Source organism: Macaca mulatta, chromosome 12, assembly GCF_049350105.2.
Source record: "Macaca mulatta isolate MMU2019108-1 chromosome 12, T2T-MMU8v2.0, whole genome shotgun sequence".
NCBI lineage: Eukaryota > Metazoa > Chordata > Mammalia > Primates > Cercopithecidae > Macaca > Macaca mulatta.
In genome coordinates, this window is record NC_133417.1 from 95,009,534 (window position 1) to 95,024,654 (window position 15,121).

Here is a 15,121-nt window from a genome sequence, read left to right on the forward strand (position 1 = left end):
TAGACTTTTTTGGTTCTATATGAATTTTAGCATGGTTTTTACTTTTTTTTTTTGGAAAACTCACATTGGAATTTCGATAGGGATTACATTTAATCTGTAGATCACTTTGGGTAGTATGAACATTGTAATAATGTTAATTTTTCCAATCCATGAACATGGAATATATTTTCATTTTTTTATGTCTTCTTCAATTTTTCTCATCAAAGTTTCATAGTTTTCAGTATACAGATTTTTTTTTTTTTAAGACAGGATCTGGCTTTATTACCCAGGCTGGAGTGCAGTGGCATGATCTCAGCTCACTGCAGCCTCTGCTTCCCAGGCTCAAGCCATCCTCTCACATCAGCCTCCCAAGTAGCTGGGACCACAGTCACATACCACCACACCCAACTAATTTCTGTATTTTTTGTAGTGACAGGGTTTTGCATACAGATATTTTACCTCCTTGGTTAAATTTATTTCTAAGTATTTTATTCTTTTTGATGCTTTTGTATATGAAATTGTTTTCTTGATTTATTTTCAAATAGTTGTTGTTAGTGTATAGAAATGCTACTGATTTTATGTGTTGATTTTATATCCTACAACTTTATTTGTTTATTAGTTCAAACAGTTTTTTCGATGGAGCTATTAGGGTTTTCTGAATATAAAAGCAGGTTATCAGCAGTGACAGTTTCACCTCTGCCTTTCCTGTTTGGATGCCTTATATATTTATCTTGCCTAATTACTCTGGCAAGGACTTTCGGTACAATATTAAACAGCAATGATGAGAATGGGCATCTTTGTCTTGTTTCTGATCTTAAAGGAAAAGCTTTCAACTTTTTACCACTGAATATAATGTTATCTCTGGGCTTGTCATATATAGCCTTTATTGCGTTGATTTCTAAATTTCTAAACCTAATGTGTTGAGAGTGTTTATCATAAAATGTTTAATTTTCTTAAATGCTTTTTCTGCATCTAGTGAGATAAATATATCATTTTTGTCCTTTATTCTGTCAATGTGATGTGTTACACTTGTAGAGTTATATATCTTGAACCATCTTGCCTTCTACAGGCAAATCCTACGTGAATATATTGAGTTATCCTCTTAATGTATTATTAAATTTGGTTTGCTGCTATTTTGTTGAGGATTTTTGTATTTATATTTATCAGGGTTATATACTGGCCCATAATTTTCTTTGCTTCTAGTATCCTTGTCTGACTTTGGCATCATTGTAATGCTGGGATCAAAAAGAGTTTGAAAATATTCCATCTTCTTCAATTTTTTGGAAGATTTTGAGAAGGATATGTATTAGTTATTTTTAATCTGTTTCATAGAATTCATCCATGAAGCCATTGGGTATTGGATGTTTCTTTGATCAGAGACTTTTTATTACTGATTCAATCTCTTTACTCACTGTTGGTCTGTTCAGATTTTCTTTCTTTATGATTCAACCTTGGTGGGTTGTATGTGTCTGGGAATGTATTTCTTCTTGATTATCCAATTTATTGGATATAATTGTTCATGGTAACCTCTTATGATCCTGTATATTTCTGTGATTTTAGTTATAATTTTTTTCTCTTTAATTGATGATTATATTTATTTGAGTCTTTGCTCTTTATTTATTTTTATTTATTTATTTATTTTTTGAGATGGAGTCTCACTCTGTCACCCAGGCTGGAGTGCAGTGGTGTGATCTTGGCTCAGTGCAAGCTCCACCTCCCAGGTTCACACCATTCTCCTGCCTCAGCCTCCCAAGTAGCTGGGATTACAGGTGCCTGCCACCATGCCTGGCTAATTTTTTGTATTTTTTCAGTAGAGACGGGATTTCACTATGTTCGCCAACATGGTCTCAATCTCCTGACCATGTGGTCCACCCACCTCAGCCTCCCAAAGTGCTGGGATTACAGGCGTGAGCCACCGCACCTGGCCTTCTCTTTATTTTTTAGTTTCGCTAAATATTTATCTATTTTGTTTATCTTGTAAAAAACCAACTCTTGGTTTTATTGATTTTTTTTCTATTGTTTTTCTAATCTCTATTTCTTTTATTTCTGTTCTGATTTTATTTCCTTCCTTCTGCTAACTTTGGGTTTAGTTGTTCTTTTTCTAGTTCCTTAAGGCATAATGTTAGGTTGTTTATTAGAGATTGTCTTTTTTTATTTAGGCACTTATTGCTATAAATGTCTCTCTTAGAACTGCTTTTCCTACCTCCCATAAATTTTGGTATGTCCTGCTTCCATTATCATTTGTTTCAAAAATTCTTTTTATTTCCCTTTTAATTACTTCTTTGATCCATTGGTTGTTGTATTAGTTCATTGTCACACTGCTGTAAAAAAATACCTGAGACTGGATAATTTATAAAGGAGAAGGGTTTAATTGACTCACAGTTCCACATGGCTGGGGAGACCTCAGGAAACTTACAATAATGGCAGAAGGGGAAGAGGCATGTCATATATGGCGACAGGCGAGAGCAAGTGAGTGTGTAAAGGAGAAACTCTCAGACACTTATAAAACCACCAGATCTCGTGAAAATTCACTCACTATTACAAGAATAGCATGGGGGGCATTGCCACCATGATTCAGTCACCTCCCACCATGTCTCTCCCTCAACATGTGGGGATCATCGGGATTTTAATTCAAGATAACATTTGGGTGTGGTTACAAAGCCTAACCACATCATTGCACTTCTGGCCACTTCAAATCTCATGTCCTCACATTTAAAACCAATCATGTCTTTCCAACAGTCCTCAAATGTCTTTTTTTTTTTTTTTTTTTTTTTTGAGACAGAGTCTCACTCTGTCACCCAGACTGGAGTATAGTGGCATGACCTCAGCTCACTGCAACTTCCACTTTTTGAGCTCAAGTGATTCTCTGGTCTCAGCCTCCCTAGTAGCTGGGGTACAGGCATTGAATAATTGCTCCCATTCTGAATGGGATAAATTGGCCAAAACAAAGGGGCTACAGGCCCCATGCAAGTCTGAAATCCAGCAGGCAGTCATTACATCTTATAGCTCCAAAATGATCTCCTTTGACTCCATGTCTTATATCCGGTACATGCTGATGCAAAAGATGGCTTCCATGGACTCAGGCAGCTCCATCCTTGTGGCTTTGAAGGGTACAGCCCCCCTCCCAGCTGCTTTCACGGGCTGGCATTCAGTGTCTGTAGCTTTTCCATGTGCACATGCAAGCTGTCAGCTGATCCATCATTCTGGGGTCTGGAGGATGGCGGCCCTCTTCTTACAGCTCCACTAGACAGTGCCCCAGTGAGGACTCTATATGGGGGCTCCAACCCCACATATCCCTTCTGCACTGCCTTAGGAGAGGTTCTTCATGAAGGTTCCACCCCTGCAACAAACTTCTGCCTGGACATCCAGGCATTTCCATACATCCTTTGAAATTTACATGGAGGTTCCCAAACCTCAATTCTTGGCTTCTGCGCACCCACAGACCCAACACCACATGTAAGCCACCAAGGCTTGGGGCTTATACCCTCTGAAGCAACAGTCTGAGCTGTATGATGGCCCCTTTTAGTCATGGTTGGGATGCAGGGTGCCAAGTCCTGAGACTGCACAGAGCAGCAGCAAATCCCTGGGCTCGGCCCACGAAAACATTGTTTCCTCCTAGGCCTGTGGGCCTGTGATAGGAGGGGCTGCTGTGAAAGCCTCTGAGATTCCCTGGAGACATTTTCTCCATCATCTTGGCTATTAACATTCGGCTCCTCATTACTCATGCACATTTCTGCAGCTGGCTTGAATTGTTTTCCAGAAAATGGGTTTTTCTTTTCTACTTCATGGTCAGGCTGCAAATTTTTCAAACTTTTACACTCTGCTTCCCTTTTATATATAAGTTCCAATTTCAAACCATCTCTTTGCGAATGCGTAAGACTTAACACTTTTAAAATCAACTAGATCACCTTTCTAATGCTTTGCTGCTTAGAAATTTATTCCACCAGATACCCTAAATCATCTCTCTTAATTTGAAAGTTCCACAGATCTCTAGGGCAAGGGCAAAATGCTGCCAGTCCCTTTGCAAAAGCATAGCAAGAGCGACCTTTGCTCCAGTTCCCAAGAAGTCCCTCATCTCCATCTGAGACCACCTTAGCCTTGACTTCATTGTCTACCTCATTATTAGCATTTTGGTTAAAACCATTCAACAAGTCTCTAGGAAATTCCAAACTTTCTCACATCTTTATGTTTTCTTTGGAGCCTTCCAAACTGTTCCAACCTCTGCCTGTTACCCAGTTCCAAAGTCACTTCCACATTTTCAACTGTCTCTATATCAGTACCCCACTCCTAGTACCAATTAACTGTATTAGTTCATTTTCACACTGTTATGAAGAAATACCTGAGACTGGGTAATTTATAAAGGAAAGAGGTTTAATTGACTCACAGTTCCACATAGCTGGGGAGGCCTCAGGAAACTTACAATCATGGAAGAAGGGGAAGAGGTATATCTTACATGGCAGCAGGTGACAGAGAGCCAATGTGTGAAGGAGGAATGCTCAGACACTTATGAAACTATCAGATCTTCTGAGAACTTACTATTAAAAGAACAGCATGGGGGACACTGTCCCCATGATCCAATCACTTCCCACCAGGTACCTCCCTCAACATATGAGGAATATGGGGATTACAATTCAAGAGGAGATTTGGATGGGGACACAAAGCCTAATCATATCAGTTGTTCAGAATTATGCAGCTTAATTCCTACATATTTGTGAATTTTCCAGTTTGTATCCTGTTATCAATTTCTAGTTTCATACCATTGTGATCAGAAAAGATGATAGGATTTCAGTTTTCTTAAATTTGTTCACACTTGTTTTGTGGCCTAACATATGATCTATCCTGGAGAATGTCCCATGGGTGCTTAAGAATAATGTATATTTCATTGCAATTGAATAAAATGTTCTGTATATATGTCTGTTAGGTTTATGTAGTCTAAAGTGTAGTTCAAGTTCAATATTTTCGTATTAATTTCTGTATAGATGATCTGTTCATTGTTAAAAGTTGGAGTATTGAGGTCCTCTACTACTATTGTATTATTGACTATCTCCCCTTTCCCGTATATTAATATGTGCTTTATGTATTTAGGTACTCTGATGTTGAGTACATATGTATTTACAATTGCTATATTCTCTTGATAAATTAACCCTTTTATCATTATATAATGACCTGCTTTGTTTCTTTTTACAGTTTGACTTGAAGTCTATTTTGTCTGATATAAGTATGGCTACCATTCCTTTCTTTTCATTTCCATTTGCTTATAATGTTTTTTTTTTCCCATGTCTTCACTTTCAGTCTGTGTCCTGAAAGGTGAGGAGAGCTTCTTAATAAGCATCATATAATTGGGTCTTATTTATTTATGCATTCAGCTACTGTCTTTTTGCTGGAGAATATAATCCATTTATATTCAAAATCATCATTGATAAGTAATGACATACTACTGCTATTTTGTAATTTGTCTTCTGGTTGTTTTATTTTGCTTTTTTCTGTGTTGCTTCCTTTGTGGTTTGATGGTTTTCTATAGTGGAATGCTTTTAATCTTTTCTATTTATTTTTTCTGTATCTGCTATAGAGTATTGCTTTGTGGTTATCATGAGGCTAACATAGACATTGTATACCTATACCAGGCTATTTCAAGCTGATAAATTAATTTTTATCTCACACCACAATTCTACATTTTTACTCCCCTTCACCATTTTATATTTTTTATGTCAAAATTTACATTATTTTGTAAACTGTCTTCCTTGACAATTTATTTTAGCTATAGCTGTTTTTATAGATTTGTCCTTTAACCATCATACTAGAGATGAAATTGCTTTACACACTATTACGGTCCTAGGGTATTCAGAATATGACTCTGTATTACTTATATCATGAGTTTTATGCTTTCTTATGTTTTATGTTATTACTTAGCAGCATTTTGATTCAGCTTAAATAATTTTTTTTTAGAAATTCCTGTAAGAGGCAGGCTTAGCGGTGATGTACTCCATTAGCTTTTGTTTGTCTGGGAAAGTTTTTATCTCTTCCTCATTTATAAAGGACAGCTTTTTTGGGTAAATATTCTTGGTAATTTTTTCCCTTCAGCACTTTATACCATTCTGCTCTCCAATGGTCTTTCAGGGATCTGCTGAGAAATCTGCTGGTAGCTTTATTTGAACTACCTTGTATATGGTATGTTTCTTATCTCTTCCTGTTTTCACAATTTTTTCTTTTTCTTTGATTTTTGATAGTTTGATTATTATGTGTCATGGTGAACTCCTCTTTCAGTTGAATTTGATTGGAGATCTCTGGACTTCCCATACCTGAATATTTTTGTGCCTTTCCCCAGATATAGGAAGTCTTCAGCCATTATTTCTTTAAATAGTTTTCTGGCTTCTATTCTCTCCTGTTTCTGGAAATCCTATTCTATCAACTTTTGATCTCTTGATGATGCCTTATAATGTAGGCTTTCTTCCTTCTTAATTTTTTCTTTTTGATCTTCTGCCTAGATGATTTACAATGTTCTATCTTTGAGTTCATTGATTCTTATGCTTTATGAGCCTACTGTTGAAGTTTTTTTGTTGCATTTTTTAGTTCAGTCATTGTATTAAGCTCAAAATTTCTATTTGTTTTTTTTTTAATTGCTTCTATTTCATTGTCAAATTTCTCATTGATTTCACATGTTTTCTATTTGTTTAATTTTCTATATGTATGGTTTTTGTTCACCTCACTTCTTTAAGAAGATTATTCTGAACTCTTTACCAGTCATTCCATAGATCTTCATTTCTGCAGGGTCTATTTTGGGGGCTTTATTATTTCCTTTTGGAAGTGTCATGATTCCCTTATTTTTGTGGTCTTTGTGTCCTTGTGTTGATGTCTGTACGTTTGAGGAGACACTCACCTCTTTCAGTTTTACAGATGTTATTAAGCAGAAATAGACCTTCACTGTTTCGTGTAGCCTGTGATTCTGGATGGGCCAGCTGATAAGAACCCTGGGCAGGCAGAGCTTGCTTTTGGGTTCTCTAGATGGCTGGGCCACCGTCTTTGCTCTGAGTTTAGGCGGGGCTGCTGGCTGGATTCTGCAGTCGGGCAGAGTTGCTGACTGGACACCACAATTGTCTCTGATTGGGATGAGTCATAGGGTGTATTTTCTGGCCAGGTGGTACTGCTGTTTGCATTCTGCAGTAAAATAGGGTTGCAGGCTAGTCCCTAAGGCTAGGTGGAATCACTGCTTAGGATAGATGGCAGCAGCCACTATGCTTAGTAGAAATACACAGTTGAGGTTTGCCTCCCAGCCTGGGTAGGGAATTGGAGTAGGCTTTGAGGTTGGACTGAACCACTGTTTGAACTCCCAGGTAGGGAAGGTCTAGCCCCTGAACTTTGCCAAAATGCACCATGCCAGATCTCTTTCCTCTTGGAAGGGCCTTGGGGTGGTCTCTGAGGCTGAGTCAAGTGCTCTTTACACTCCCATGGGGGCAGATCTATCTTCTGCCCTTTACCAAAATGGGCTGTGGAGGGTGTCTTTCTCTCTGGGTGGGGCCTTTGGGTGGGGTAAAAGACTGGGCATGAGGCTGGCAATCTAGGGATACAAGCCAAGTAGAACTTCCCACCATTTCTGGGAACAACCAGCTTAGCTTTGCCAGTGTGCTAGGTAATGGCTGGTACCTCTGATGTGGTGCCATTGCTGGCAGGTACACAGAGCTACAACGAAGATTTCTGTGCTGGTCTCTGTGAGCTCTTTCCTCGCTTTGTTTCTACCTGACCCTAGGTGATCTAGTCATGCCATTACCCTCATTTTCCCCCATGAAGTAAGACTTGAGTGGGCTTCCCATGAAGCATCTGAGAATACTTTGCCAACTGGATATTTGCCTCCAGTTCTCTTTTTCTACTGTAGAAACTGTGGGCCTAGGATAATCCTCTCTGTTTGGTGCTGTGCCAAGTTGGGGAGGTGGGTGACACAGCCAAAGTGAAACTATTTCTCCTACCCTTCTGATGCCATTTTTCATTGGATTCTGTGATCTATGAAGGTGTCTCAGGCTTATTCCCAAGTTTTGAGGTTTTCACAAAGGTGTTCTTGTCTGTGGATAGTTGCTAGTTGAACTTTCTGTAGTGAGTAGTGAGGACTGGGACCTCCTATTCTGCTATCTTGCTTATGCCACTCCCTGAACACACATTTATTGTAGCTCCTGATTCTTTGGTTTTGCTTAGTAGTTTTGCTGAAGTAATTTTGGGTTTTGTAGATCTCACTCTATGTCTACTGATAGCATCCAAGTCAGCTACAAACTTAACTGATCTTTAGTACGCTCTCTTAAATGTCTGGTGCCTTGACTAGGACAAATAAATATTACATTTAGATAAAATTCTGAAATGAAAATGTAATGAAAACTTGAGACCAAAGATTAAAAGGAAAGATTTAGAAAAGAGCTTATTCATTTATTTTTAAAAATAAGTGATAATGTGTATAAAATCATTATACTAATAAGATTCTATGAATATGTTTAAATGAGTGAAGTTATAGCTTTATTTCTGAAGTCAAGATTTATAATATGCCTAAATTATATTTTTTGCAACTATTTCAACTTCTCATGAACAATTTCAGATATCAAGATCAGGGTCCAGGTTTATTTTTTGCAGATGATTGGCCATTTGAGTCAGTACTATGTATCAAATAAACCATCCTTTTCCTACTGAATTGAGATATCACATTTGTCACTTAAATACTCAGATTGAGTTTGAGGTTATCTATTCTCTTTAACCTGTTTTTAACTATTTTTAAGTGTACAATTTAGTAGCATTAAGTACATTTATATTTTTGTGGAACCATCACCACCATTTATCTCCAGAACTTTATCATCTTCCCAAACGGAAACTCTGTTCTCATTAAACACTAACTCCCTATTTCCTGTCCTTCCAGCCCCTGGCAGCCACTGTTCTACTTTCTATCTTTATGAATTTGACTTTCTATCTTTACAAATTCTGTCTTTATGAATTTGCATATAATTCATATGCATGATATAATTTTGTGACTGACTTATTTCACGTAGCATGATATTCATAAGGTTCATTCACGAACCTTACATTAGCATAATGTTATATTGGCATAACATTGTATTAGCATATATCAGAATTTCCTTCCTTTATAGGCTGAATAATATTCCATTTTATCCATTCATCCATCAGTGAACACTTGAGTTACTTTCACCTTTTGGCTATTGTGGATATCCAAATACCTATTTGAGTCCCTGCTTTCAATTCTTTTGGATATATACCCAATAACTGAAATGTTTTGCCTATTGCTATGCCAATATCATGCTTATTTCTAAGCATTTTATGATTTTTGTTTCCAATTGAAAGCAATCATTTTATTATTTATACTTCTAGATGCTTATTGCTATTACAAAAGGCTATTGATTTTATATATTTTGTTGCACTTAATCACCTTATTATAATGATTCCTATATTTACAGGATTTTATTATATTATAATTTTATTATGGTTTCTTGGGTTTGCTTTCTTGTATTCCCTAGTATTTTGTTTAAACTTTATACCTGCACACACTTGGTGTTAGAGTTATGCTTACCTTATTAAATAATTAAGGGGATTTTCCACTGTGGCAGTCATGGAGGGTCACTGTTCTGGTCACCTCTTTAAAAAGAACTTACCTGGGAGACGTGGTGCCACTGCGGGCTCGCTCTGCGGTGCGCTAGGCTTGGTGGGAAGGCCTGTTCTCGAGTCCGCGCTTTTCGACACCGCCATGTCGGGAGGTGGTGTGATTCGTGGGCCCGCAGGGAACAACGATTGCCGCATCTACGTGGGTAACTTACCTCCAGACATCCGAACCAAGGACATTGAGGACGTGTTCTACAAATACGGCGCTATCCGCGACATCGACCTCAAGAATCGCCGCGGGGGACCGCCCTTCGCCTTCGTTGAGTTCGAGGACCTGCGAGACGCGGAAGACGTGGTGTATGGTCGCGACGGCTATGATTACTATGGGTACCGTCTGCGGGTGGAGTTTCCTCCAAGCGGCCGTGGAACAGGCCGAGGCGGCAGCGGGGGTGGAGGTGGCGGAGCTCCCCGAGGTCGCTATGGCCCCCCATCCAGGCGGTCTGAAAATAGAGTGGTTGTCTCTGGACTGCCTCCAAGTGGAAGTTGGCAGGATTTAAAGGATCACATGCGTGAAGCAGGTGATGTATGTTATGCTGATGTTTACCGAGATGGCACTGGTGTCATGGAGTTTGTACGGAAAGAAGATATGACCTATGCAGTTCGAAAACTGGATAACACTAAGTTTAGATCTCATGAGGGAGAAACTGCCTACATCCGGGTTAAAGTTGATGGGCCCAGAAGTCCAAGTTATGGAAGATCTCGATCTCGAAGCCGTAGTCGTAGCAGAAGCCGTAGCAGAAGCAACAGCAGGAGTCGCAGTTACTCCCCAAGGAGAAGCAGAGGATCACCACGCTATTCTCCCCATCACAGCAGATCTCGCTCTCGTACATAAGATGATTGGTAACACTTTTTGTAGAACCCATGTTGTATACAGTTTTCCTTTATTCAGTACAATAATCTTTCATTTTTTAATTTAAACTGTTTTGTTCAGAATGGGCTAAAGTGTTGAATTGCATTCTTGTAATATCCCCTTGCTCCTAACATCTACATTCCCCTCATGTCTTTGATAAATTGTATATTAAGTGATGTCATAGACAGGATTGTTTAAATTTAGTTAACTCCATACTCTTCAGACTGTGATATTGTGTAAATGTCTATTCTGCCCTGGTTTGTGTGAACTGGGATGTTGGGGGTGTTTGTGGTTACCTTACCTGGGGAAGTTCTTATGTTTATCTTGCTTTTCATGTGTCTTTCTGTAGACATATCTGAAGAGATGGATTAAGAATGCTTTGGATTAAGGATTGTGGAGCACATTTCAATCATTTTAGGATTGTCAATAGGAGGATTGAGGAGGATCAGATCAATAATGGAGGCAATGGTATGACTCCAAGTGCTGTTGTCACAGATGAAATTGGCAGTATTGACCTTATACTAAAAGGCAGGGGTTAAAAATGATTATATACATTTTCCTTAAAACACTTGCAAACATTTTATTCAGTTATCTTTAGCTACAATTGCTTTGCTCTTTAAACCTTGGCAATTGTGGCAAAATTATATTGCCCATTTTGTAGCAACTTATTTTGCTCCCTTTCCCCCATTTTTGTTTTAATAGGGGCTAATGTGGGAAGAACTGGCTAATTTGTCCCAGTGCTTAGTTACAACTGTTAATGTGTGACCTGCTGTTGGTGTACATGTGGGTACAGGGTGTCTTTAAATCCAACAAGATAGAGTATAATATCAATACTGCTAAATCTGCATGTCCTCTGTGTGACTGATAGAGCATTGCTATTTCATTTTTTTAAGACAAAATATAGAGTTCCAATGTATTGGTGTAGATAATCTAGTTGGGAATACTTTTAAGTCTCACCTTCCCCTTTAAACTAATATTCATAATTGATTCATATGTTTAAAAGACTTTAATTTACAAATTAAATTGCAAATGGGAGCATTAGATATAGTTTTAGACTTAGGTGGGTAGCAATGCCAGTAAACTTAAATTACATAACTTCTTGCAACCACGAAACCTGTAATACGCTGTACAGTAACAAGTGTTGGCATTATCAGTTGAACTGTAATTACAAAATGCTTCTTCCAATTAGTCTCTATGATGATTAAGTTTCTAAAATTTATCTGAACACCATTCAGAAACTTGTTTTGGGAAATTTGATAGTTATTGATGTGCATCTGTTAAACTGATGACAGACATAACTCATCATTCCCCAGAAACCTTTTCTGATTACAATATCTAACATTTTGCCTCCTCTTTTTTGGTTTTGCTGGTTATAAAGGTTTGGATTGGAGAGGGCTCACTGGATCCCAATTCTTGGAGCTGGATCATTGGATTCAAATCATAATGTGGATAGGATAGGGAGGATGAATTACCAGGATTCATGGAGCGGGATCAGATTACCAGGAACATAGGAGTGGATTCCTGCCCCAACCAAACCGCATTCGTGTGGATTTTTTTATTCAATTTAATTGGTTAGTCCAAAGATTTTTTTTTTTCCTATTTTTGACAATTGGAGCCCTTAAGATGCACGATGGAATTGTGTTTTGCATTTTTTGGTAAAAGGAGCAAAGCGAGGACCTGGAGATAAACACTGGAGCAATCTCCTTGGAAGGATTCAGCACGAGTAGATGGTAAACATTTAAAGGGGAAAGGGAGGGTTTGTTTAAAATAGTAAATCAGTAAGTCACTTCTAAATTTAAAGAAAACAAAATTGGAGTTGAAGAATAAGTAGGTTTCCAATTGGCTATTGCCATTTTTCTTTGAAAAAATAAACATTTTTTAAAAAACTAAAGAAAAATATAAATAAAATAAAATAAAATAAAAAATAAAAAGAACTTACCATTTGATTGCAAGGAGTGCAGTTAGCTGATAGCCTCCAGCTGTAAGTGCCTCCAGAATCTAAGCTGTTGAGCTGAGCCCATGCTTTTCTTGGGAAGCCATAGCCAATGACTGAGCATGGTACAGACACAAGGTCCTGGCCATTTCTGCCCAATACCAGACTTTGCTTATGAGCAGCATTTGCTGTGGAGGTGCCATTGGTATAACTGAAACTGTGTCAAATCTGCATGATAATCTGAGGCTCTCTTTGCCCAATCCTGCTTCTTCCTCCTATTATTCTTTTTAGGTGTTGCCTTAGTCTGTTTCCTGTTTATAACAGAATACCTGAAGGTGGATAGTTTAAAGAGGAACAAAATAATTTGTTTCTTACATTATGGAGGCCAAGAAGTCCGAGGCTGAGGGGCTGTGTTGGGTACGAACCTGCTTACTGTTGGGGACTCTCTGTGGAGTCCCAAAGCAGCAAATGGCATCACATGGTTAGGGGCTGAGTGTGCTAACTCAGGTCTCTCTTCTCCTTCTTCTTATAAAGCCACCAGTCCTATTCTCATGACAAGCCATTGATCCATTAATCCATGCATGAATTAATCTATTCATGAAGGCAGAGTCCTCATGACCCAGTCACCTCTTAAAGGCACCCCTTCTCAATACTGCCACATTGGGGATTAAATTTCAACCTGAATTTTGGAGGGAACAAATATTCAAACCATAGCAGACTTCTTACACTCCTAACTGAGAGAACTATCTACAGTTCAAGATTATGACTGATATGCAAAACGTCACATATGGATTGGCAGTAAAACACATTTTAAAATGGAGTGTGTACAAAGGTACATTCCTAGTAATTATTATGAAAATCATGCACCCTACCCAAATATCCCAGGAGTAAATTAACCAATGAATTAATTTGTATCTTATTAACCAATTCAAATTACTCTTGCCCATTCTCTAAATATATGGAAGTAAGTTCTTCTTGCATTGAATAATTCACTTTCACATTTATTGATTTGTTTTAATACCTAGGATGCAGAACAGGTATTATGGATGAATAAATAGAATTCTTAAAAATTCAGATCCTGCTGCTGACTAGATAGGTGACCTTGGGCAAATTATTACGCCATTCTGAGGTTTATGCATAGGACAGGAAATATTTATCTGCAGGTTTGTTTTAAAAGTTAGATATTATTTAAACAAAGTGCCAGGAGAGTGTCTAGCAAATAGTAAGTCTCAAATGTATTCTATAATTATTTTTTTAATTATAAATGAAGTTTCAAGGTCACATGCTAAGTGCAGAGCCACTCGTGTACTTGTTTCTTTACTCCTAATCTGGAGCTTTTTGTTTCATCCTTTGTAAGTAGAAGGATAGGTGAGATGATAGAGTGGTTGGTTGAAGGGACCTCAGAGAAGAGACCTTTAAGAAGGAAGAGGTGATATCTTAACTGAGAATGTTAGGCCAATGTCTCTGATTCCTTTTGGCTAAAGGCTCAGAAAGGAGAAATGCCCCCAAGCTGGTATTTAATTTATATGTATATTTGAGCAGAAAAGCTTCTAAACTGATATTTCATATTATGTTTATGTTTATATATGATTTATATTTATATTATATGATAATTACACATTTGTTCAAATGTGATTACTACTTTTTTATGCTATATTGTAAACTGCAAAATTATGTGTTTTTATAAACACATTAAACACAATAAATAATGTGTTTTTATAAGTTGATCCCATGTTTTGTTATCCAGTTTATCTCAAGTTGAAGAACATCTGAGGTCAGAAAGTAGTAGTGGATCCATAGGATAAGCATAGTACATCTTTCCCAGGGTGTTAATTTTACTTAAAATTAATGTAGTAACATGGCATAACTTTTACACTAAAATAAATAAAAGCATATTATGGTGTAAAACAAAATTCACATATTTTAAAATAAAATCTGAAGCTTTGACAAATTTTGACTATAGAACCATCCTTGTGGTAATGTTTGCTCTAAGAGATATTTTGATGTAAAATCTTGAGAAATACTTGAGAGATTAATAATTTGGAGAAAAATATTCTCCAAATTATTTTTATTCCAGTGTTCTTTTTTTATTTTACAAAGTTGAATTTTTAAAATTTACATTCTTTCTTATAATCAAATACTCTCTTTAGTTTTAAGATTATCTTACCAGAAATTTAAGGAAAATAAAAACTGCTTTGACATCTTCTGGAGCATTAACAGACACTCAAAATATCATATTTGCTATCCTGTAGGTAATGTATATGTATACATTTTCTGATTTCTATTTAAGTAGTTTGAAGTAAAGCTATATTAGTTACATTGTAACATTTTCTAATTGAATTGCAATTACATCTTTTAGATGTTTTGCTGAGGACTGTTAAAACTTCATCAGACTAAGGGGAAAAATATCAATTTTTCCTTATGGTAATTTTTCTGTACCTATAAATGTATACCTCTTGCTGCCTTATGAAGTTCAATATATCCTCCAGGGGGCACTAGATGCAATAGTAAATGTATTTATGTTATGCAAATGCAAATAACCTGTGGAGAAATAATGAGATGGGAAGGCAGCATTCTGACGCCATGGTGCTCATGCTGGAGTCGTTGTCACTGGATAGCATCCTGGTAATTCTGTCCTCCTGGGGATGTGAGTCCAGATCAAGCAGTTTGGCTGGAATGCACTTGGAATCTTAAAAGCTCTTTTGATTGAGAAA

At 37.4% G+C, this 15,121-nt stretch overlaps 1 pseudogene across 1 annotated transcript; it reads left to right on the forward strand.

The window, feature by feature from the left end:
• The first annotated feature begins 9,623 nt into the window (after positions 1-9,623).
• Positions 9,624-12,405, forward strand: LOC713776 (serine/arginine-rich splicing factor 1 pseudogene; annotated as a pseudogene). Its single transcript, XR_013401897.1, has one exon. The product of XR_013401897.1 is annotated as a serine/arginine-rich splicing factor 1 pseudogene (transcript).
• Positions 12,406-15,121: the final 2,716 nt, after the last annotated feature.